At 43.1% G+C, this 26,653-nt stretch overlaps 1 protein-coding gene across 2 annotated transcripts in view; it reads left to right on the top strand.

Annotated features, from left to right (window-relative positions):
* Positions 1–26,653, top strand: part of MAP1A (microtubule associated protein 1A) — a 546,065-nt gene that overhangs the window by 364,241 nt on the left and 155,171 nt on the right. For both annotated transcript variants that reach the window (XM_078683312.1, XM_078683311.1), the window contains exon 3: positions 23,579–23,719. The gene's annotated coding sequence lies outside the window, so the exon portion shown is untranslated. The remainder of the gene's footprint in view (positions 1–23,578; positions 23,720–26,653) is intronic.

Genomic DNA, 26,653 nt, shown 5'->3' with positions numbered 1-26,653 from the left:
TATTCTTCAGAGTGTAACTTTTAAGTGCCTGCACTGTGTCATGAATTTTCTTAACCAGACTCAATCACTTACGTCACTGTTCTATGAGTCCGTCAGGGACCAGAGGGGTCCCACTATCTCTAACATACACAACACTACATCTTCCTCCTTGTTAAATAAAAAGTATACACAAAGTACACATGTCCAAAAAGAGCCCATCACTCAAAAATCATCAAATGGAGCATCATGAACATTAAAAAAACGATGTATTCTCATGAGTAAATTAAACATTCATGTAACATGCTTTAAGACCATACTCAATATCTTTTCAGACAGCTAAATACTTCCTGACAGAAGCTCAAAATAGTGTGTAATATCCTGAAGCTTCTGTTTGATTTCTACATGTCTTTTTTTTTTGTGAAGTTTTATACAGCGCTAACTAGACCAGAGGGTATCAGAGCGCTTTACATGAGCACCAGTTTCGTTACAGATGGACACATTCATTTTTGTTAGGCACAGGGAGATTAAGTAATTTGCCCAAAATCGCAGAATGTTGAGCGTCCCTGCTGAGACTCGAACCCGGTTCCCCAGCTCCGAGGTCGACCGCCCTAGCCGTTAGGCCACATTCTCTCCCTTGTCTTATTTGAATATTAAAACAAAGGGGGCATGGGAGACAACAGAGACATTTTTTTTTTTTTTTACAAAAGAGGCGGGGAGGGAGAAGGGGGACAACAAAGACAAAAAAAAGAAAAAGAAAACTTACCTGCTGCCCTCCCACATCATGTCGTGCTCTTCTGCTCCTCTCTGCCACTGCAGGCAGGCACAGGCTGCCAACCTGCCCTGTGGCCAATTCTAAAGCTGCTTTCACATGAAAGTAGCTTCAGGATTGGCCTGAGCGCTGATGATGTGCACTCCAGGATAGACTGGGAGCCTGTACCTGCTCTCTCCAGTCCCAGCAATGCAGGTGGGGTTGGAGAGGGTTCACTAGGCATGTGGTCTTTGCCTGGCCTTAGATGGCCAGCCAAAAAACAAATGCGCAGTATAGGTAGAGTCCACCACTCCCCTCCAACCTATCATAACCCTGGTCCCGCCCAAGCCCCTGCACAAGCTAAATAAAACCATAATAAAACAGGTTTTCAACCTGTTTTATTATTGTTTTATTTCTACATTTTTTAACGTGGTGGCGGGGAGGGAGCCCCCGGTGGCTTTAAGATCACAGTCAAATGGCATCTTGCTGAAAAATTTAATAAATGGGAAATATCACTTGCATATATCAACTCTCTGCTTCTGCTGCCCTTCTTGTAGCCATTTAATCTACATCTGTGGATGCCATTTAAATCAAAATGTTATAGTATTGTCTCATGCTGGTCAGTTTCACGGAAAGAGTGACTTGTGGTAGATTAAATATACTGTTCCTATTTGCTCAAGTCACACATTCCCGTTAACTGCAGGTTCTAAATACTGAGCTTGCGCAATAGAAGTCAGAAAATCTTTGTCCTAAAAGGAGGTTTTCTATGAACAGAATAGCATTAGCCTTCCAAATTGTGCTCCCTATGTTGATAATAGTATTAAACAAGCGTTTGCAATGCAATTGGTCTCGCCTTTGGACCTTATATGTATTTAGCTATGCAGCACATTAGCCTGGGTTCTGAAACATCTACTATTCTTTAACATGGTGGGAAAGTAAGCACCAAACTGTGTGACACAGCAGGTATAGGAACACATGAAGAAATATTGCCTTTCAGTGGGAAATAGTGTAGTCCAAAGCTCTGTTTTTTGATATAAAATCAGGGCCTTCGGTGGTCATATCACTGAAAATACAAGATTTGAAAAAAATATTATTGACTACAGGTGCTCTTGGAAGACAATTTCTATGAATTGGAATCTTGAGAATGCTAAAAGTGATTATGGTATTTTATTAACCTCTGCTGGTCGTTGTCTATCAAGAAATTAAATCGAGGCAGATGTAAAAAAAATAAAATAATAATAGTACCTCATCAGAAAGCAATTCTGGTATTTTACTGTCCTCTACTGGTCGTTTTCTATCAAGACAGTTAGATATAGGCAGTTGAACAAGCAGAAAGCAATTCTGGTATTTTACTGACCTCTACTGGTCGTTTTCTATCAAGACAGTTAAATAGAGGCAGTTGAACAGAAAAAAAGTCCCTAAGCGGAAGCAGGAAAGTCCTAGGGCTGATCTCCAGAGCCCACAAAGTACATACACATATACGTATAAACTAAAGTATATACAATAGGTCTCGAATGCTCGACCTAAAAAGGCTGGGTTTCTCCACAGAAAAGTCAAAACTACAACAAAGCATCTTGGGAATCGAGGTTCATAAAACATATTTTTCTAGGCTTGACTTTTCTGAAACCTGATATGTTCAAAGCATTTGAGGTTGTGGGATTTTTAAAAGGAGATTAAACTATATTTTGACAAATCACAGATCTATGTATGTTGGTGACAATCTGTATAATAAATTATGTTTCCTCCCCATACCTGCACTGTAGCAGTGTTGTAACACTGAAAGGGTGGAAACTCCAACATTTCTGGGGAGTCACAACCACTTTTGCTGTTCCTTTCATCTTTTTCTCTTCCATATATCACTTACAATGAGACACCGTTTTGAGGATGATAGCTGGAATAGATGCGAGAACGGCATTGAAGACACCGAGGAATTTAGGTAACACAGTTGACCGTCAATCCTACCTATTAGCGTATGAGAAATTGTTCCACTGCCATTTTAAGTAATTAGGGTTTATGATTTATTAGTATAATAAAAATGGATTACATGTTAGCCTCACCCATAAATTGTACTTGATGGGTTTTTCGAGTAAAATAAAAGTTACCCAAGCGAACAATTAGCGCCAGGGATTATTTTTTCTCTTTGACCTAATGGCCCAACGACAGACCGAAGTGATCCGCAATTTTTTAGGCTTGCAGTAATGCCTTTTCTTGTTGTCATGTTTATTACGATATCATCAGCAAAGATATATATTGGGAATCTATTATTTCCAGCAAGAAATGGTGGTAAATGTCCCTAATCCTTGTTTTTTCCTAATGAAATGTTCAAAATATAGAGCACAGAGGCCCAGTGCTCAGTATGAATAACAATCAGTTCAGGAGGTTCACAGCTCATTACAACTTCAGAGGCCAGATAGAACTATTTTATTAAATAAATATCAGTCATGAATACTAAATCTCTTCATTATTCGACATCAAATGTTTACTTCACTCTAACAAAGCCATTCTCTGCATCCAGTACAAATATTGTAAACAGTTGCTGGATATGTGAGAATTCCCACAAAGTCTTCTGAAGATGAGTACATCGGATGTTGGCAAGACCAGTGATAAGCCTATGTTGCTCTGTCAACAACAATTTAGACAATATCAGGGGATATGATTTTCCAGGCATTTATAAAATGCTTTGTTACTGGCATTCAGCTTTGAAATGGGGCGGCAGAGAGGCAAAGCATAGAATCTATTTCTTCTTTTGTAAAACAGATATATGTTCACATATTTGCATGTAGGAGGGTGGAGAAACAGACGCCCAATCTGCCCCCAAATGTTTCGGATAATAATCTAGGAATGTCATCCCCCCAGCCACCTTATCGGAATCGTTTCACTTGCGTGGGATTTAAAACAAGCATTTGCAATGCAATAGGTCTCGCATTAGGAAAGTTAGAGCTATTGGTCTTGTAAATGACACATTTTTTATTTATGTGTTGGTTTTGAAAATAGCGAAATTAATAGCTTTGTCATTTACAATGCCAATACTTTTATCTTTTGCAAATGTGACACCTATAGCATTTGTAATGCAACATGTTTTGTATTTACGTGACTTAGATGTATTGATATTACAAATAACAATGGCAAATTTTTTTTAAATAATTAATACTTAAATAAAAGTTATTGTAATTTATAATGGCAATAGCTTAAACTTTTGTAAATAACTTTTGTGAAGATTATGTTCAGTGTATTTTATTGCGATGAAAATCCAAGAACAGAAGTGAAATATTAACATCTTTTTGTGACATTTGTAATAAAGCTTGAAACATTGAGAGAACATATTTGAACCAGTTGTTGTTGAATGGTTGCACAGATTGATACTTTGGTGGCGCTGAGTGATGTTGTGGCGACGAGTGATGCTGTGTTTGTGGTTGTGCGTGTGGTTGTGTGTGTGTGGTTCTGTGTGTTTGTGGGGTTGTGTGTGTGGGGTTGTGTGTGTGTGGTTGTATGTGTGTGGTTGTGTGTGTGTGTGCGTAGTTGTGTGTTGTATGTGTGTGGATGAGTGTGTGTGCGTGGTTGTATGTATGTGTGTGTGCGGTTACAGAAGGATGTACGTGGAAGAGAGCAGCAGATCAGCACAGCAGAAGAGAACAGGGAGTTAAAGAAGGAGGCGGTGGAAGAGAGCAGCAGATCAGCCCAGGAGAAGAGAACAGGGAGTTGGAGGAGGAGGCGGTGGAAGGGAACAGCAGATCAGCACGGGAGAAGAGAACAGGGAGTTGGAGAAGGGGGCGGGTGGAAGAGAGCAGCAGATCAGCATAGGAGAACAAAACAGGGAGTTAAAGAAGGAGGCGGGTGGAAGAGAGCAGCAGATCAGCACAGGAGAAGAGCAGAGAACAGGGAGTTAAGGAATGTGGTGGGGTGGAAGAGAGCAGCAGATCAGCACAGGAGAAGAGATCAGGGAGTTAAAGAAGGAAGCGGGTGAAAGAGAGCAGCAGATCAGCATAGGAGAACAAAACAGGGAGTTAAAGAAGGAGGCGGGTGGAAGAGAGCAGCAGATCAGCACAGGAGAAGAGCAGAGAACAGGGAGTTAAGGAATGTGGTGGGGTGGAAGAGAGCAGCAGATCAGCACAGGAGAAGAGATCAGGGAGTTAAAGAAGGAAGCGGGTGAAAGAGAGCAGCAGATCAGCACGGGAGAAAAGAACAGGGAGTTAAAGAAGGAGGCGGGTGGAAGAGAGCAGCAGATCAGCACAGGAGAAGAGAATAGAACAGGGAGTTAGAGAAGGATACTCTGTGCACTGGCTGAGCTGCAATGACTGAAATGGTCTGAGCCATGATCAGGAGGCGCTGGACACTGGTTGAGATCCTCAGTGCAACGGTTGAGAAGTCTTATGCAAATGTGAGATTTGTGCAGTTGTGAAGATGCTCTGTGCACTGGCTGAGAAACTAAGCGCAGTGATTTAAATATGATATATGATGATCAGGAAGATCTGTGCAATGGTTGAACCCCTCTGTGCAATGATTAAGAAGCTCTGTGCACATGTTGAGGTGATCAGTACAACGTGCAACTGCATATGTGCAGTGGTCAAATGTCCTGTGTAATAGTTCAGATGCTACGTAAAGTTTGGAGTGCTCCATGAATGGTGGTTATGCTATGTGTACTGCTTGTAATGTTACGTGCAACGGCTGACGCGCTATGTGCAATGATTTAAATACTATGTGCCATTATCAGAAGACACTGTACAAGAGTTAAGATTCTCAGTGCAATGGTTGAGAAGTCTTGTGCAAATAAATGTCAGATCTGTGCAGTTGTCAAGATGTTCTGTGCACTGGCTGAGAAACTATGCACTGTGCTTTAACTACTCTGTGTGATGATCAGGAAGATCCATGCAACGGTGAGAAGCCTTGTGCACATGTGATCAGTGCAACGTGCATTTACAATTGTGCAATGGTGAAATGTCCTGTGTAATAGTTCAGATGCTATTTTTAAAGGTTAGAGTACTCAATGGAATTGTGGTGATACCATGTGCACTGCTTGAGGTTCTATGTGCACTGCTTGTGGTGCTATGTGCACTGCTTGAGGTTCTATGTGCACTGCTTGAGGTGCTATGTGCACTGCGTGTGGTTCTATGAGCACTGTTTGTGGTTCCTTGTGCACTGCTTGTGATGCCATGTGCACTGCTTGTGGTTCTATGAGGACTGTTTGTGGTGCAATATTTGAGACCCTCTCTGCTCTGACTGCGCTCATTAGTGCTCCACTCGGATGTTCTTCGCACTAATTGAGGTGTTGCAGACATTGCAGAGATTAACTGTTCAGTGGCTTTTGCGTCGGTTGAGGAGCCCTGAACAACAGTCGTGATATGGCTCGCACAGGCTATAAAGCCACCTAAAATGACTGAGATGTTCTGTGCAGTAGCAGAGAGGTCACGTGCACTGAGGTTGTGATTCCGTAGCTTGGTATGCTCTGTGCTCTCGCCGAGATGATGCTCTGTGATCCGGATTTTATGTGGTGTTTTTGAGGCTCAATGTGAATGAGCAACACAAGATGGTTTGTTGACGACTCTTGAGTCCAGACTAGCCGTTGTTTCTTTCAGTACGTTTGCTGTGTGATATGGATCAAGTGATGGATTATTCTGAAAGCATACAGGCGGCTCTACCCTCTTTCACGAAGCGCGCGCAGCAGGAAGACGCACGAGCCTGGAACGGCGCTGACGCGCACCAGCCTCAAGCTTCGATCCACTCCATCATCCCTGCTGACGTTCCACATATAGAATCACTGCACACCAGGGGGTGGAAGAGGCCTCAAGCTCAGAGGCACGTCGGGATTCCCGAAGCGCGTCACAAGGCCGTGTCTGCAGCCCGTGCACCTGTGTGTCAAGAATGTGTGTCAGGAACACTAGTCTAAGGCACTGTAATTCAGACGCGTGTGGGAGGAAAGGGACGGGTAACAGTAACACCAAGTAACTTAAACACCAACGGGCTAATGGAAGCTTTTCACAAGCGATCCTAGCATCCACTTATCAACAAGAGCGCCTACTGTATGCCCCACAGTAAGATTACTCTGACACCGTGGAACATCGCAGGAGCAGGCAAGATTGCATTAGAGCCTGAATCAGAAACCCACTTAAGATCATTTGATATAAGACGTCTCCAGGAGACCTGGAGCTGTGGAGAAACACCACTCATGGGTTACTCAAAATTCTATAACCCAATTGTAACCAGATAAACATAAGTAAAAAATAAATACCGCCTTCGGGTGAAGTCCGCGCTATATAAAAATGCATAAATACATAAAGAAATAAATCCCGCCTTCGGGTAAAGTCCGCGCTATATAAAAATGCATAAATAACTAAATTAATTAGTACCGCAAATCACCGCCGTCACTGTGCCGGCCTGCGACCAGGAAGTCAGGCAGGCCGGCGCGACAACAGGAAACAGGAAGTAGGAGGGCGGGAGCCTACCCCGCCTCCAACGGAAGAGCCGCGATGGGAGCCGTGTTTGAAGCACCGGAGCTGGCAGGAGCCGGAGCCGCGTTTGAAGCACCGGAGCTGGCAGGAGCCTACCCTGCGGGTGCCGAAGGAGGGAAGAAGAGTCCGGCTGCCGGGCCCTGCAGCTGAGGAGAGCCGCTGCACGAATGAAGCCGGTGAGTGGGTTGCTGAGCGGGGGGGGGGGGGGGAGCATGTGTGCGCGCGCGCGAGTGCGGGGGGGGGCGGGCTGTGTATGTGTGTGTGCGTGCGTGTGTGTATGTGTCTGGAGTGCGTGTGTGTGACTGTGGGGGAGGGGGGTGTGTGTGAGCGAGTGTCTGTGCCGTGTGCCTGTATGTGTGTGCATGCGCTCGCCTGTGTGTGCGCATGCAGAGGGGTGGGGGGTGGGGGCTGCCTATATGTAAAGCGCTCTGATACCTGATTCGGTTCGGGGCTGGGGGAAAAAAAAAAAATAAATGGCTGAGTTACTCTGCGCATGCGCGGGTGAGACACGCGCTCCCGCGGTGAAAACTGCCAAGGAAACGCTTGTCCACATCGGTGTCCACATTCCCATTAACGGGCAACAATAGTTGTCGAGACAGACACTCTCAATGCTAACGCATTGAGAGTACGTCTGCTCGACCTAAAAAACTGAGTGCCATTCTGGGAGTAATTCAGGCAGCACTAGTGATTTGAAGTATGGATCAACATCTTCTTTAGTGATGCTCAGTTCTTCCTTGTACAGCCGAAAATAGCAATCAAGAAAGCAATCAGTAATCTCAGTGGTGCCAATAGCATCTGATTCACTATTGTTTACTTTGCAGTTGCTCTTCTGCCTGGTTGTTCTAACTCTGATTGAAGGGCTAAGATTTGGAAACAATATTGACGATAGTTTCATGGTATAAGTAGACCAGCCTTCGATTTTTAGCAAATATTTCTTGGCTTTTCACCTAATTTAATTGCAAAAAGTTGCTCATATTTTGTCGTAGCCTAGAGGTCTCTGCTTTTCAGTGCAATGACATTTTATTTCTCTTTGACTATAAGTTGTTGTCTGTAAATAACAAAGGGTCAGATTTACAAGAAACTGACGCATCTGTATAGGTGCCTCAGTTTCCCTGTGCCTGCGCAGAAAAACCCTTGCACCAACATAGATGCGCGGTATTTACAATACGGCGCACTATGGCGCAAGGATTGACAGATGCATCAGAAATTCTGACGCATTTGTTGGTAGAAAAGTCACGCATTGCTGGAGTCGTGTCACAAGAACGACACAACTCCAGCAATGCGTGTTGCAGCCTATTCCCAATAGACTACGTCACTCCTTACGCCTGCTTAAAGCAAGCGTAAGGTTTTGACGCAGTGGCGACCTAATAGTCACACAGGGAAATCTTGTAGATTTCACTACGTCACTTTTACAAGGCTTTCCTCTATGGGAACGCCTACCCTGCATACATTATACCTGACGCAGGTACAATGTCACTCAGAGCTTTACAACATGAAGCATCTCCCTAGATGCATCACGTTGTAAACTTGCTGCATTTTTTTACGCCACCGTTGCAGTAGCGCAAAAGTGTGCCAAGGAGCTTGTAGATCCGCCCCCAAGTTTATAACTTATCTCTGAATTATAGGTTTAGTAGAGTCCCAAGTTTTGAATGTTGCATGCAGTGGGCATTGTTTTTAACAAACTTGCCAAGTTGTTTATGATACATACGAAATCAAGCATTTGCAATGCAATCGGTCTCGCCTTTGGGACCTTATAACTATTTCGCCATGCAGCACATTGTCCTGGCGCTGCAACAACTACTGTACATTAACATGGAATTCTTCCCTACATTGGGGGTTGCCTAAAGCAACATATTTATGGGGAGAATGAAAAATGAGAAAGGTATTATTTTCCTTCACCTGTTCAAAATGTCGAGGGCCACCAGTGACGGAATGTATAAGATAGGGGAACCTGAGGGAGTGCGTGAGAGAGCTTTAGTGAGAAAGAATGAATGAATTAAACAGACTTGTAGAGAGCAACAAATGCCAATGGCGTCAAGGCGCTGATAGCAGATTAGTCTTCGGAAGGGGGAACTGAGAAGGAGCTAACTGTTGCCCATTACATAGTGAACAGCCAGGTCTTTCAGGCATTGCGGAATAGGGAATGAGGTTGAAGAATGGAAATCAAAGGGGCAAAGCGTGTTCCACAGTTTTAATGCAGCCACCGAGAGAGCTCTGCCTCCCCATCTTGATTTCCTATACCTAGGAATAGTTAAGAGATGTTTATCTTTATCCTAGGATTACAACTGTCTAGAAAGAGTGTAACGTTGGAAAAGTTTCCTGAGCTGTTTAGGGCCTCAGTTGTCAAGTGCATTATGAATCATGCAAAGAGCCACAAAGTTGATTCACTTGTTCACAGGGAACCAGTGAGGTTTCCAAATCCCCTCAGAAACCGAATGAAATTTTGGGATGTCAAGAATCAGTCTTGCTGCAGTGTTCTGAACAAGCTGCAGTTTGGCGGGGACAGTCTTGTTAATGTCCAGGTAGAGGGCTTTACAGTAATCTAACCTGGAAATGATGAGTGACAGAACCACTTGTTTACATGCCTAAAGATGGAAGAAGGGAAACACTTTCTTCAGGGATTTAATTACCCAAAAACAGGTAGAGACTGTCTTGTTTGCCTGTAAGTCAAACGTTAGATTTGTATCGGCCAGTACTCCAAGATTTTTTGAAGAGTCTGTTGGAATAGTTAAGGCCCCCAACCTGTCCGGCCCCCACATATTGGCCAACACAGCGGGTTACCCACCAAAAATCAGGACCTCCGTCTTGTTCCCATACATAGGTAGTTTCTCTCCATCTATATGGCCACTGCCTGCATACCGTTTTTAAATTTGGAGGCAGTTGCATCGATGTCCTTCGAGATAGACACGATGATTTGGGTGTCATCAGCATAGGAAAGAGCTTGGATTCCAAAAGATCTAATAAGTTTTACCAGTGGAGAGATATACAAGTTGAACAGGGTAGGGCTCATAGATGAGCCCTGTGGGACCCCACATTGCATCATTATGGGCTCCAACCAAAACTGATCCACCATGACCATCTGTAACCTGTTACTTAAAAAAGATGCCAAAAGTTTAAGTGCAAGTCTGCGACCTCCAGCTGCTGGAGCCAATGGACAAGATGGGTCGGGGAGATGGTATCGAAGGTTGAAGATAGGTCCAGAAGAATCAACACCGCAGCCTATCCGGCATCCACTGTGGTGCAGATGTTATTGACTGCAGATAGTAGTGCCGTCTCCGTCTCATGCTTACGCCTTAAGCCAAATTGGGAGGTGTCTAGGAGTTAGGATTGTTCAAGATAGCTCATAACCTGGAGATTCAGATGTTTCTCAAGGGTTTTGGTGGGTATAGGCAGCAAGGAAATGGGGCGATAGTTTTTGGGTTCTGCAGTAATCAAATTGACATTTTGGAGCAGCAGTTAAATACCGCCATTCTTCCAGTTTAGAGGAAAGCATCCAGTTTCAATAACCTTATTTCAGTAAGATGAGGGACTATACGCTTGGCTCCTAATTGCAAGATGTTGGGGGGACAGGGCTCCAAAGGGGAGCCCGATTTAACACCAAATAGATAATGTTCTGTCTGCTGTTGTGTCAACAGAGTACAATATGAAATGCTTGCTGCAGGGTTGTCTAAGGTGGACAGATTCCATTGAAGGTTGGATACTGCCTGAGATTCTACATTCAAGGAATTTGAGAGCTCAGAGTTGTGAAGGTCCAGATGTTTGTATACATCTACCACTTTGGAATAGAAGAATTTAGCAAGCCGATCGCAGAACACCTGGGAATTCTCTATGCACAATGGGGCTAAGGGAACCGATAAGAGGTTAATTAACTTAAAAAGGAATTTAGTGGGGTTAGTAGGGGCAAGCTCATTGGTACAGTAGGGTGACTTTTCCTCCTTTATGGCAGTTTTATATTTGGCCAGCAAGGCCTTATAGGTAGGTTTTTCAGGATGGCGATAGGAGTTCCGCCATACTCGTTGCTGGCGACGACAAGCCTCCCTAAGCAGTCTGAGTTTTTCTTAAAACCCTGGTGCTGTGTGCGTCTTTCTTAGTGGGTGAATTGCCTTGAGTGGGGCAACTATATCCATAGATGCTGTGAGCCATGAAGAAAATTCTGTGGTTGCTAACTTAGCATCCTCATAATCAGTCAATTTTTCAGTTTTCAGGGTCTGGGATAAGGTATATGCACTGAGCCCTCTTTCCAGGCCCTTTTAAGAAACATGCTTTTGCTATTCGTAGGAGGTCTATGGAAAGAGGACCAAAAGCAGGACAAGGAAACATCAAAATGGTCCATCCAAGTAAGGGAGAAAGGATTAAGAACTTCGGGCTGGACGTCATTAGTGAAAATATCGTGTAAGTTGTGGCCGGTTTTATGAGTGGCAGTCCTAACTATTTGGGACAGTCCACAGGATGACATCACTTCTTTAAAAGCAAAAGTGTCCTTGGAGATATCATTCTCCAGCTGGAAGTTGAAATCTCCTAGCACTGTAAGATTGCTTTTACCCAGATAAGGTTCTAGTAAGTGAACAAACTTGGAAACAAAAGGTCGATCTGGATCCAGGTGGCCTGTAAGAGAGTGCGGGTTAAACTGTGTGTGAGCGAAGGGAGGGTGTCTGAGAGCATGTGTGGGAGAAATTTGTGTGTGAGAGTATGAACTGGGTGCCTGCATTTAAGAGAAAATCTGTGCATGAGAATGTGTTTGATAGACAGCTTAAGAAACAGTTCATACATATTTCTGTTTGGGAAAGTGTGGTGTCTATGAAAGAGAGAAAGGGTGTGTGAGAGTGCCATGTGTGTGTGAGAGAGAGATAGAGGGCACGAGAGAAGTGCAATTGATAGTAGTGCAGAGAAAAACAAGGCAAAAGCAGGAGAGAGCAATGCAGCCACACAGGAGAGCTGGGCAATCTGAAACTTGGCAGCTATGGTGGTGGATATACCCATCCCAGGTTCTGCAACTTTCGAGAGAGCACTAAATGACCCTCTGTAGTGTGCAGCAGCTTAGCTCCTTCTTGGCTTTCAGTCAATTGCACTTTTCATGTCCGGTTTTTAAGCTTTCGTTTACAATAATAAAAGGAAACCTACAAATTTCAGAATGCATCACAATGGTGGCTGAAATGGAAGGGCTGGCTGTGGGTGTCAAACATTACATGTGGCAATATGACAGCTACGTACAATAATCTGTAAACTCACTACTACCATCTGCAGCACTGTGGGGCATTGAAAACAGTATTTTATAGCACTGGAAATAGAAAAATTACTTTAAAAATGATATATAAAAGTGAGTGTTATTAAAATTAAATATGAAGGCGATTGCCTACGCATAAAGAGATTAGTGATGCAAGCTGGGCGCTCACCTGGCGCAGCCGCCCACTCTCCCTGAGTTGCCCTGACGCTCCCTTGTCACTGACAAGGTTTGTGTTTTTTTGTTGCTAGGGATTCGGGCTGATTTATGTAAGAATCTCGTCTTTGAGTGGAATGAGAAAACTTTATATAAAATGTATTTGAAATAGAAAAATGTTCTTAATCATGTTTCCTCGTTTGAGAGGCTGTGATAGTACAAACCAAGGGAGACAAGTGACGCTTAAAATTGATGTGACCTCCCCAGAGTTTGGGAATTATGGTATAGTCCAAAAAACAAAACGTGCACGCAAATGTTAGCAAAGCACTTTGGGTATCATGATCCATATGAGCGGAAGTGAGTGACTTCGAATCAATTTTAGTTCCGCTGAAGAAGCTGGCAGCCCTCTGCTAAACAGGCGTCCACAATTGAAAGATATGTTAAAGAAAATATAGGGGATGTGTGAAGAAACCACGTACTAAACAATGTATGTAATACCTGGTTTGTTAAAAGCAGTTTTATGAAATACATCGATCAACTGTAGCTCCTTTGCTATCCTTATTAATAATATATTTTGTTTAAAAATATTTTGGATGGTGTCGTTTCATTGATGAAATTACCCATAATCAGTAAAAAAAAATCGAAAAAATGTCCTGTATCGCAGTTTGTTCTGTAAGGCTGATGATGCTTGGCATGTTTCACCTCAAGATGGCTCAACACTTTTTACCGTAAGGGCCTAAAAACCTGGCTTTTCGCAGAAGCCTACCCTTAACCTTTCATCTGTGTTCACCCTTCACTCAGCTGTTTCCATCTGATGCGCCTTGATGCCTCCGGGCAAAGTTGCGCTATACAAATCCCCAATTCATTCATTCATTCATTCATAGGAACCCATCCTGTTTCCTGTTCTCCACCAGTCAGCATAGGCGGGATACCTGACTGTCGGAGGGGGGCTGGAGATTATGCAGGCACATCTGTGCGCCGGATCATCTACACAAACTGCTTCACATACACATGCGCCACTGTGAGCTCATCCTGTGTGTTACATGTTTACTGCAGCAGTATTGTTTCACGTGAGCGCGCCTATCAAACCATTTTGCGCAAGATTTCTGTTTGAACGCAGCAGCCTATTCTGCCAGATGTGACACATTTTCACAAAAGCCGACAGATCCGTACTGACAGTAGTTGTCCGGGTAGGTCGTGTGGGTGATTAGCAGCATTTAAAGTGAAATGCCAAAGTAATAAAAATAATAAAAACAGCAATAGGTGGAAACCAATTAATAAAAAACAGTGACGGGCGGAAAACATTTAATAAAAAAAAACAGTGGCATGGGAAAAGCAACTGATAAACAAAGGAAGGTTGTGTGCAGCAAAAAATAAGTCAGGTAATGTCTGTATTATGCTATACCCACATGGGAGGAGGGAGGAGAAAATCAGCCATAATTCTTTCAAAATGAGCCCAAAGTAATGAACCCTCTGAGTGCTTCAGCGTTAATAGGGCTTAATATCGCACAGCAGTTTGGTTGCTTTCCATTACAAAAGTGCAATACCAGCAGACAAGATCAACGAAACATTCAATTTGCGGCTGAGTCTGCACTTATCGCAGCATACACAAAAATGCCTGCAATAGCCACACGGGACAAAGGAGGAGAGGACATTACATGCTCTACAGTGTGATGGCCAACAAGGAGTGAGGAACACCACTTTTGTTTCTGTTGCCAACACAAGCTATAAATAAACCAGACGGGAGGAGGGGCCATCACATGCTGTAGAGTGTGATGGTCAACAAAAATATTCTCTTAGTAAAATCACCGGGGAGGGAACTCAGCACACATAGGAGAGACATTTCCACAAATGCACCAATAATATGCCAGCATTTTTAAATGCCACACGTAACACCCAATAGAAATTAAGAGGTGTGCTAAAACCACATAGAGAGATACAACAGGCTTTCCAGACAGCACAAGCGCTGTTGAAGCTTGACCTAAAAAAACCTAACCTTAAATTGTGATCAGTCAAATCCAGTATCTATGTGGTTGAGTGGCAATGATGCTCAGAGATAAAAATATTAAAGCTCTTTGTGTGGGTGGGTGGTGCTAAGGAAGACAAAAAAAAAGAAATGATCTTAAAGTATGTCTGGTGAGAATATGGAAAGAAGGAAAACTAGGAACTGGCACAATTCTCAAAAAGTCAAGAATCCTGAGTATCAAGTTTTTCCATAGCACTTAAGAGGATCTGAAGACACTGCTATAATTTTTAATAGATACGTAACACCGTCCGGAAATACAATATTGTCAGTGATTCTGATAATTGCCATATGGCTACTATTCCAGTTTTGTATTGCAGCAGTAACTGGCATTTACCCTGAATAGATTAATTATAAATGAATTTCTGTCTTTGTAGGCCATATCCATCGCATAGACAGGCCAGAGCAGTACTTCCCAAACTTTTTGTAACAATGACCATTTTTCAGAACAACAAACTTTCTTGACCCACCTAGGTTTAATGGACTTGAGGCGGGTGATTGTCTAATGTAAGTAAAGGGTTGTGTGGTAGTGCAATAACATTTACAGGCAGCACATTTTCCATTGAAATGGCAACTAAATTGAACAGCCATATATTCTTACTGATAAAAAAATATATTGCACACAAATGAAAATGTTCAGAAATCGGGTTTAGTGAACATTTATCATTTGCGCTTCACAAAGTAAAGTCTTTTGATTTAGATCCTATTAAAATCTTCGTTTACATCACACTTCAGACTTACAAAAATCTGTACTATTTTTGCTTTCCTAACAGTCGAATGTGGGCCACTCATTTACAGGTATTTACATGTTGATGTGTGTTACACATACTGATATTCTACAGCCATTCCTTTCACACTCCCTGTACCCCAGCAAGATTGTCACTTAATTCACATTACTTTTCTTTCTCTGACAACATAGTGAGAGGAGTTTGTAAACACCAAGCTCCATGTTCACCTCATCTAACTTCAGCTTACTGTTCTCTGTGGGCTGCTCTGTGGTAGTCATTAGGTTTGCAGCCCAACTCGAAACCAGTCTCAGTTCAAGGGAAGCGGCACTACCAAAATGTCCTTCACTCAGATTGAAGCATAGATTTGCTTTTTGAAACCTCAGGGAACAAGATTATAGCTTAAAGGATCGCTGTGCCTCTAAATTCAATGTCTTCCTGTGAAGCAATGCACAAAAGCATCCTGTTATTAGTTTTTAGGTCTCGTCTACGCAGAGCGCATGCGCTACATAGGAAAAAGACCTTTAGCAATGGATTCTGTTTTTCAGTCAAAAACGTGCATGCATTGCATTGCTTTCAATGCAATACGTGCACGTTTGGCGATTCCCTTGCGGGAACGAGCTGTAACATAAGGTTCCTGCTCACTCCTGCAAGGGAAACAGCCGCAGGCCCCCTCCTCTCTCCACTCCCCCTGCTGCCTCCTCCTCTCCCATCTCTTTTTTTAAAACTTTCAGCGCAAGGCACGCGCTGGTTCTTTTTTGGATCCATTTCACAGGGAAACAACTAAATTAAAGAAGGAAAGAGATGTTGTGAACCGTTTCTTCAAGTCACGGTTTTCAGTGAGGAGCGAGGCGCACGCTGGTCATTGACATTGTCTAGGGGAAAGTGTGACACTCTGAGGGGAGAGGCCCCCCTTACGAAATAAGGCTGCTATGGAACAGGAAACAGACACTTTGCAGTGTAAATTAAATCGCTTTCAAACCCGTATGGCTACGTTCATCAGATGAGCTCCTATAGAGAAAACACTTACTAAGAGTTGAATTATAAAGTAGTGCCTACTAAGCCAAGGACTATGCACAAAGATGAAATGAAAGAAAAACTGGAAACTGGCAATTCACGGTCAGGGCAGAAGACAGGTTCAGGACACAGAAAAGGGCAGTAACAAGTCACAGTCAATTACCTTGTAAACTTACACGAACAAAGTTCAATACCGAAGAACTCCCAAACACGGTCAATTTGTTATGCCAGACTCAGGATCCAATTGTGAGGAAGCTACATCCCTTGTGCTTGAGGAAAATGACAAGCAGCAATGCCAACGCTTTGGGAAGTACGTTAAATGAAGAACAGGGAAATGCAGGAGGCCAGGTCCATCTTAGACCAATACAGCCTGCAGGGGAAACACCACTGGCTGCACTGTTATACAGGGTGTCCTGTCTGACACAACTTCCACCCACACAGTCAAATAAGCACGGACAACAAACACATGCCACTTTACACATGTCAAACACATGAAGTTAGACAAGAGACCTATTACTGGGAGCAGCATAGACCCTTCTCAAGCACAAGTAGGTAGTCTTCTCACAAGGAGAAATGTCACGTTGCCACGACCTCACTCAAAACAAGCATTTGCAATGCAATTACGCAAGTTTGAGCTATTGGCATTGTGACAATGCCTTTTATTTATGTTTTTGTTTGTAAAACATAAATAAAAGGCATTGTGATTTACAATGCCAATAGCTCAAACTCGCGTAAATGCAAGACCTATTGCATTGCAAATGCTTGTTTATACTAGGGATCTGAAAAGCACACCTCTCGGGCTTGCATCCCATCACACAGAGGGATATGGGAACTTTTTATGAACACCTTCAGAGCCAATGTGCAAGCCCAGAATTTAGTCAATGCACTGTTTTGGTCGAAATTGACATGTCTACATGAAGTCTGAAAATCTATGAGTTATTGAATGAGTGTAGACAGCACAGCACAGAAACAAGAGGCAACAACTGCTTTGTGTTTATGAGCTGTCCTGTCTGCAGCTCATGTTCTTACCAGTACAGTCGCCTTGACTACTGTGTTACAGACAGCCAGCTCAATTTCAGCAAATATAGGTACATGGACCCCTCTGAGCATGTGCACTGATGTAGCATGTAGTAGTGAAGCAGCCTTGGCATCAGCAAGTTTACCTTTTATTTCTGCTACCTCCAAAAGTGAATATGAATGTACAAAAAAGGGAGCAAATGTATCATTTGCTATAAAAACTGAAAATACAGTTCTGGTGAATTCTTTGCAGAACATAAACAGAAATAACACTGATAACCAGTGATGTGTCCAATTGAAGAAAGCTTTAGAACACACTGAAAAAAACAAGTGACATTTGCAAAATTAGAAACTGAAAACATGAAAGCCTACTCAAAAGTTATGAGATCTGAATAGATACATATAATGAAACAGTAGTTGGAAAATGAACAATTGTTTCAAGTATTTGTTGGGGTTAGCGCCACTCAAACCCTCCTTGCTTTTGTCAAGCTAACTCAATTTGTGCTTTGTGGGGACAGGCCTGAAAAACTTCACAGGGTCTATATTTGGTTCAAAATCTTGACCTGAATACAATACTGACCTTCAAAAACAGTACATTTTGTGGTTAAGTTAATATTTATAGGTCAGTTCGATAAATGAGCCAGGCTGTGTTCACTGAACTGTATGCTGCAACTCATTCTATTTCTAATCTCGAGGGACTTTAAAAGAAGCCAAAACTTCTTATTTCCGCCATTGTCCAATGAGAAAAATGTTAACTTACTGAGCCCTTAGTAATACAAGAGTAAAAAATGTGTAGGATTTACTACCTGGTTAAGTAGGGATTTATAGGACTCATGTTCCAAGACACGCTGGTACTGTGCTATTGAAGAGGCCAAAATCCACCCTAGGGCTAATATTCAGTAAGCAACACAGTAAGGGTTGAAAGTCTTAGATGTGTTAGGGCCTGATTGAGACCAGGGTGCTAATTGACTACACCATATGTTTTGTTGTGTTGTAATCTCTTATGTTATGTGTATTTGTTAAGTGCACCATCACCCGGCAGGGTATCCTGGAGCTGCAGTTGCAGTTCTAGCCTGGCATAGGGCTGGTCCTGTCCAGTACAGTCAATTAAAAATACGCACCATCCCTCATCAAATATAAATTAAGAGCTAATATATTTCAAAACTGGTAAAAAAAAAAGTATAGGATTCTATGTTCATCCTTAAAGAAAGCTTGGACTTGGATTTTTAGATGCAGGATGTTTACATGCCTATAGGGCAGAAAGTCTGTTTTAAGCTCAAATACCTACTTTGGAAGAAAGGCACATCACGTCCCTCATTGTGGAAGAAATACTATCTGCCTGGATAGATGTTGCTTCAGTCCACCCGGGGGTTATGAGTGAAGACACATTGCAGAAAGTAATCTCTTGCATTCTGGGAACTAGACTAAGTATTGACAAAGCCTACAGGTCTGGTATTAATGTGCAAATGCAGCCATAATTAGGCCATTAAAGCGAGAACACAGGGAGGGAGCAAACAGGATCAGAATAGAGGGCTCTAGTTATAAAACGGTCTCTCCCACAATGAGTTAATAGAGCTCAAGCAGAGGCTGGTGACAGAGCCTTCGGTGAGGGATGAATACTCCCCTGGGATGATCCAGGAAGTGATTCACAAAGTCTCAATCCAGCGACTAAAAGAGGATGGTCGAAGAAAGCCAGTGGACGGGAGTGGTGGACCCAAAGTCCACTCTATGACCTTATACACTCTCTAAATATGGTCAGCAGTAGGTTTGTTTGATAGCTGGACTGCCAACATCCAGACCTAAAAGAAACAAGCAACAATTTTCACACCCATCCAGATATTTCATACAAGCAGTCTACCTGACATTGGTCAGAAGTGTCTTTGCTGAACAACAAGGGACTGTCTGGTGTTCCTCTCATTGAGGGGAGGCACAGGGACTCCATACACAATGGTCGATGAGGTTCCTTGGGAATTTCCATATGTTGGGGGATCTCCTGGAGACCTTCCAGTGATCACACATACACCACCCAACATCAGGCAAAGAGAAGCTGGTCTTTTTGAGTGATGTATGAACAGTCTCCACCGTCACTGTAATGCCTCATCTTCATTTATTATAGACATAGTGGTACTTTTGATGGAAAGATATTCTGCAGCCAGGAGTCCTTGTCTGACATAGAAAGTCTTTATAGAATGTGGCAGTAGTCCTACCTACCACCAAGCAGGGCTACCTCCTTCTAACTAACAGCCTCAAATACCAAGAGCTTGAAGTGCAAAGCCGCCCTGTGTCACAAAGCAGTTACTGTGGTTGAACAGTGGCTGCTTTATGACCTGAATTTTATTTTGCTCTGTAGTAGATGTGTTGAGACAGGATTCTATCTGCGAATATTACAGAAAGGGGTTTGAATGTAGTCATGGAGTCCTACGAGGGACTGCAGTTCTCCATCCCTACATTCATAATCGCAAAATGGCATTTTCTGTCGCAGCCCCTGTCCCTTAGAGTTGCAAGGGCTTAAATAATAAAAACCAAATTGACATGATGTGAACGCAATTGTGGGAGTATGTAGCAATCCCCTGCACTGCTGTGGGTCACTCCCAATGCCCACACCCCATATTCACCAAGTGGAACTTGTCTCTTGTGAAAACTGATTTTACACTCCTTCTGGCATTGGTGTCCATTCAGTAGTTTACAAACCCAATTATGGCCTCACACCATTGTAACATTCTATTGTGAAACTTTAGGAAAGGGGTCATAAAGTCTGCATTTTTTCAAGTCAAAGGCTTTGTGAACACAAACTCCCCCAGGCTGGAGGTCTTCACACTAAGGGGCCGGCCCATATTGCTGTTCAGAATTGATCAATCATTGGGGGTGTGATGTGCAGGCACTGGCCAAGAGGAGCATTATGCATAAAAAAGTGCTGTGTTTTTAGTGAAATAAACTGAGTGAGCCACCTTTTAAGGGTCCCCATAACATTTGTGATGACTCATATGTTGGCTGAAAGTAGATGCGGAAAGGGCGTGGGACCTTCAAATAACTCTCAAAACTCCTCTATTCTCCTCCCATTTCTGATAAGGATCACACTGTGAATGCGTTTATGCTTTAGGGCGATCAGGCTACCCATAGCTTGGTTTTCATTCTGGGGGAAATTACATTTTTGTGGCATTAATAAGTTTGAAGACCACTGCATTAGGCCCCACATTTCTAAACATTAGGCATAAAAAACATGGTTCTTCTCTGAACAGCAAGGTGACTTACCCTCCATAAGCGTTTTAGACACATCTTTGTTAACCTTTCGACAGAGCTTAATGAGCTTTGATCTAATAGTATTACACTTAAATCATCTCATTCACACTAGAAAGGTATCAAACTGTTTCATGTACATCCTCTCGCAGTTCATTTAGCTCAAGTAGTATACATTTTTTTAAACCTTCTCGTCTGCCTGAACTTCCGCTATTAATACTTCAAATTGCTTGCATAGTAATTAACTTCGCAAGGTCCCTTTGCATTATTAGTAATAGTGCATTGTTTCCTTGGCTTGTCTTTGACGTTCTCAAAAACATAGTGGATTATGTATTTACCTTCTCTGTTTTGTCCAGTGCCAAGCATCACCTTGTATTTTAAGTGCCAATGAAATGGGTGGGCGCTGAGCAGGTGGGAAATTATGTTGGATGACAGAGGGTTGTGTTTCAGTCCTGACTACAACGATGGGGAGTAATTTCTTGGGGAGGGAGATAAATTCCGCTCTGCCTGCTGAGGTCATGGAGTTTTCCCAACTCCGCGTTCTACTTGGAGCGCGGAGTTCTGGCAAAACTCCACAAACTGCAGCGTAGTGGAGTTTTTTCTCACATACAGCTCGCCAATGTTAAGTTGGAGAGCAAGAATTTGCGTTGCCTGTCATGATTTTCGGGTGCTAAATGGCCTTCTGGTGAGATTTCTCAATGTGGGGGATCTGGGCAGGTCGCAACCATTTGCGTTCTGGAAGCGTTCTGGAAGCTGCCGCTCGAATAGAACATCTACTCAAGTGGCAGAAAAAAGCTGCGCCCTCTTGCGCTCCGTGCGGTCCCGGTTGCACTGAGTTTTCAGCGTGGAAATAGATCCCGGTGCTAAAAATCCATGTAGGCAGCGTGATATGCTAAATTTTGCCTGCTCACAGAACTCTTCTGAATCTTGCTGAGTTTTTATGTAACTCCACGAGTTCCGCTCACCCCTGGTAGTTTACCTTAGTGTGACCATTAGGAAAGTTTGAGGACAATGTTAAATAAAATGAGACTGGAAACATGGCATCTTTCCATGATAATTGCATAAGCAACACAAATTGCTATCCTAAATTGAAGTCTGGCTATCACATCAAGGCTTTTATTTTCAACGGGGCAAATACCTGTTTCTCTAATAACTCTTCTCTTTCTATATTATACACATTGTCTGCCCTAGCAGATGCTCCAGGATATTGCAATTTAGCAATTTGAAAACAAAAATTGCAAAATCAGCACTTTTGCAAAAATCCAAAATCCAAAATTCTTCAGAAAAGTCAAGTAAAATATGAGTTACAAAAAATACCCCTCTCTTTACTGGCTCTGTGCTGTTGCTGAGTCAGTAACAGGAGGGTGAGCAACAAGCTAACAAAAGCAGAGGTGTTAACTGCCTCTGTGCCTGCCTGCCTTTGTAATGCACAGCACCCCCTCCTGTGCAATTAACCTGCAGCCCGTCCTCTTCCTACTCTGCAAGCGCTTGGAATTAATTACCGCCCCCCACTCTCCACTGCAATTTGTAGCTCCTCTCCCTTGACCTCCCATTACTCCGCTGCCCTCTATCTCCTATTCACCTCTATCCTCCCCACATCTCTCCTCTTCCTCACTAGTCTCAAGGCTTTCAGTCGCCCCTCAGTCCCTTTCTCTGTGTTTGCCATGGTTAAGGACTGAACATCTATCTGTCTGTCTGTCCATGTCTTTCCTTGACTGTCCATGTTTCTTCATTTTCGTGTTCCCCCTGACTACCTCTCAGACAGTCTGTCACGACCACTGTCCTCCATGAATGAAAGTTTGTATTCACTGGTGGAACGAAACTTGAGGGGGACCCCCTGCAAGGTACGTGGAGGGGCGCCCTTTGGCCTCATTAAGGAGCTCTGCGGGCAGAGTACTGTGCTGAGTAAGCCCCCTGGAACTTGCCCCAAGCAGGGATGCAGAGGCCTGTTTTATTCCACTGTTTGTGTTGCTGTTTATCTGTCCCTGTTTTACCTTGTGTCTCTCTTTAGCTCCTTTTATAAATGTGCTCTCCCTGCCCATTGCTCACTTAGCCTACTCCTCTCTTACCATCCTCTTCACATGACTCATTTGATGTACACAGGTTGTCTAATGCCAGTAAGAGCAAGTTTCATATTGCAGACTGCACCCTGTGGCATCCGACACCATCCGGCTCCAGGCGCTGTGCTGTTGGATGCCCTGCAAGGTTACACACCCAACGAAACAGGGTTCAGTGTCACTGGGTCCAGTAGACTCTACCCTCCCCTACTCCACGCTGGGTGAGATACTGCAACTCATAACGAGGGCTCAAGTGCATCCTATTTAGTGCTACCCTCACTGAAATTATAATACAAGTTTCTTAAATACCATGATGCCAAGTGGTCATAGTCACTGATGCCATTTATAGAACTTGTAAATCTAACGTTTGGGAGTATTCTAAAAATGATTGACATCCGACAGATACAACCAATATGTATTTTGTAAAAATTGAGAGAAGTACTTACATTTTAGATACTTTTATGCTGAATTATTGTAAGTTTTACTCATATGTGATCAGGTTCATCCAGACAAGCCTTTGCTCTTAGATGCAGAATGGCTCAAGTTCTGTCACATCATAATTTCCTCTTTACACTCTTGGTATTGTATATATTAAACCTTATCACCATTTTTAAGCTGAAAGTTTTTTCTATTTTGTTGTATTTATTCCAAATCTTAAATCTGATTTTATTAAGCCCAATCAAGCATAAAGTTTACACCCAAATGTGTTTCGCATCGTAAAAGAGCTTGAGCACTTTTGCATCTGATTGCACAGTCTTAGCTGGATAACTCCAACCAGTTATGAATAAAACATTAGGTTGAGTGCTTTGCATATCCCCATATTGTATACAGTTAACAAATGTGTTTTTTTTCTGGTTAAAAACAGTTGTCAAACCGCATATCTTATGTCACCTTCTACAAACAAGGGATCTAATGATGAAGGGATCTAATGATATGTATTGCTTTTCCACAGGTGCGTTCTCTGATAACAGACCCATCAGCCCACAAGCTTCTGATCCTGAGTGGGCAGTGTTCGGACCAGGAAGGAGATCTCATCCTCCAGACAGGGACCTTCACTTTCCAAAGGTTTTTTGAAGTTTTCAAAGATCCAGAGGTTAGTATTTGTTCTCCCACAGTTTAGCAGGCCTGTAACTCATGTAAAACAGATGTTGCATCCCAGAATTACAGCAAATAGAACAACGGCTCTGCAACATTTGTTGCACCACATGACCATGGATAACTGTTGGAAAGTGGGTTATTAGTAGTGGTAAATATTTGTCTACCAGTGGCAATAAGGCCACTAACACGATATAAGGCTCAGAATTGGTTTTAGAAAATGTTTCCCATACTCAACCCTTGGTAGCTTGGCTGCGAGCAGACAGGCTTAACTTCAAAGACAGGTATTTAAAGCATTTAAAAGCACTAATTCAGTACATAATTAAAACACACGCACAATTGAGATCCAACACCAATCTATAAAATAGGAAAATATTTTTCTGTTTAGAATGACACCAGAACAAAAAAAAATCCAATGTAGAGAACCTGAGATATGAATTTTTAAAGATGTAGTACTATACAGCACATAGAAACCTATGGTGCCTATTGGGACATCTAGTCACGCTAGACCAGGACAAAGTCAAAGTTTCAGGCCAACCGCGATGGAGTCCTGCATGGCTACCCCTCGGCTAGTCTCGGTCAAACTTGTGGAAGTCTGACATCCGGAGCTTTCCAGCAGGACGACCCAGAGATACATGCCGGCTCGCGGTTGAAGGTGGGTGGCTTGACTCTCGTGGTTGGTCCCAGTCACCTTTTCTACGTTTGCACTAAGAAACTTTTACGGAGCTTTTTCTTTTTCTTGCGGGGTCCCTCAATGCTCTTCACCGGGCTGAATTTGATGAAGATTTGTTGGCTTGGGTTTCAGCCAACTGCCGGTCAAACTATGGAAGTTGGACCTCCTGAGCTTTTCTGAGGGACGTACCTGGACAGCAGGCCGGCTCGTGGTTGAGTGTCGCCAGCTTGACTGGCCAGGTCGAGTCGGTCCACTTATGAAGCTTTTTTCCAAAGTTGCTCCAAACTTCTCCAAATCTCTGCAACTTCTTCCTGAAGTTCCTTTGAGGGTCCTACCATGTCAAAAACTTACTCCAAGGGTCTGGAAGCTGGTCCTTGAAAGATTGGGACTTCAATTCCCACAATCCACTTGGACAAAACCCTTACAAATCCTCTGGTGGCACTCCACGCTGGGGATTCTTGGTGGTGATGGTCCAGGTGAGCTTTGTTAACAAGTAGCTTGTAGAAGGTCTATTCTTTAGTCCTTTTGAAGCAGGTTTGATCCACAGGGCTGTAGTTCCAGATTGTGCAGTAGGTCCTGTCGGTGCAAATCAAACTTCCAGCATGGACCCTCCTTCTTCCCTTTTCTAGTTTCTAGCAGCTGATCTGAGAGGCTCTGCACATCTCAGATACTTATTAAAAGTTCTCTAGGTCAAGCAGGAGGGCACTTCTGTCCTATGAGGTGCAGGACAACACCCCAGGGTATGACATTATCCTCCAAAGTGTGGCACTAAAGTCTCCCAGAGAGCACCATTTCTCCAAAATTCAACATGGCTGATTTTCCAGCAGAGAGACAAGAGCTGGCTGAACAAACCTTCAGGATGGTTCATCTCCATTTTGTCCCTTCCCCTTGCAGCTGCTGATTACTTCCTTAATCTTGCCATCTGATTGGTTTCAAAGAGTAGGGGTGTATGTGAAGCTGGCTTCTCCTGCCTGTCTCCTCCTATTGACGATTATTGTTTACAAACCCTTCCCCTGCTCTGGCATTCCTATGTAGCAGAACCCTGCCCTCCCAGAATTGCTCTAAAACCCCAAGGGCTACTTATCACTGCATCAAAGCAGCCTGAATTTTGGCTCACAGACAAGAACATCTTATAACTTCTTGTCTGTACATTTTAGGATAAATTCAACAATAGCATATTGTTGAATTTATCAATACCATTCTAGGAAGTCCTTGAATGATATTTTTACGACATCCTAGACGTTAGTTATTGTTAATAACTTCTTGCCATGTTAACCTATATGGCTGGGAATTTCCAATGGGGAAAAGAACTTGGACAATTTTATCAACACCGGGATTTCTAAAACATATTTTATAAGTGCCCTGCCTATAGCTACCGGATTGCACAACCCTGGAACACCTACAGAAGACTTTAGGCATTCTAAAAATGTACAAAATATTGCAGATCCTCACTCCACAGTGCTCCTAGCACAAAAGTTGGTTTTGGGAATCACTTTTTTACAATGTGAGGATGGAAATGTGGAATTTCACTAAACCCAAGGCATATAAATCTTATTTTATAAGGGTCCTCCGTATAAATATCTGACCCCCCTACCACTGGAACACCTACGGGAGACCGTGGTGTTGCCTAATATGCTGAAACATTGTAGTTTATTAATTTTTAAGTGCCCTAAACACCAAAGCTGAATTTGGGCACAATTTGCATTTTAAGCACATTCCTGCAGCACATGTCTGCTTTTAAGCTGACATCAGGCCTCAGCAGTGCACACATGCAAGTGCAGAAAGGGCTGCTGACCTCTAAACTGCCATGCCCTATTATATACTCGGGAGTTAAAGGTAGTTTTGATCCCTCTGCCCTATTAGGTACTAGGGCCTTATTTGGGAGGTCATGCCAATAATAGGGATATCCTAACCCACAGTGTACTCTAGTGTATGTAGGTGTTTTCACTTTATTTTAAGTGTCTTTTCAGCATAGCACTGCCCCTGGTCCTCTGTAGGCAGAGCCTAGGGACAGTCAGAGTCACTTACCACCATTACCTGTCAGCAAATAAATGAGGGGGGGGGGGCACGGCACAAGGATGACTTTGCAACTATAACACAAAGAAGAACGGAGAAGAAGGACCCCATCCCCTGGAAAGCTTGGGGTATTCTTCAGAATCCAATGCACTTTAAGCCTGCACCACAACTGGACAAGCTGGCTCTACCGCACAATGGCAGACTACACAAGGCCTTCTCAGCAAGTCGTGAAGTGGACTCTGT

This window comes from Lissotriton helveticus, chromosome 3_1 (assembly GCF_964261635.1).
Source record: "Lissotriton helveticus chromosome 3_1, aLisHel1.1, whole genome shotgun sequence".
Lineage (NCBI taxonomy): Eukaryota > Metazoa > Chordata > Amphibia > Caudata > Salamandridae > Lissotriton > Lissotriton helveticus.
Note: the sequence above shows the minus strand (reverse complement) of the source record. Positions and strands in the feature narration are given on the sequence as shown.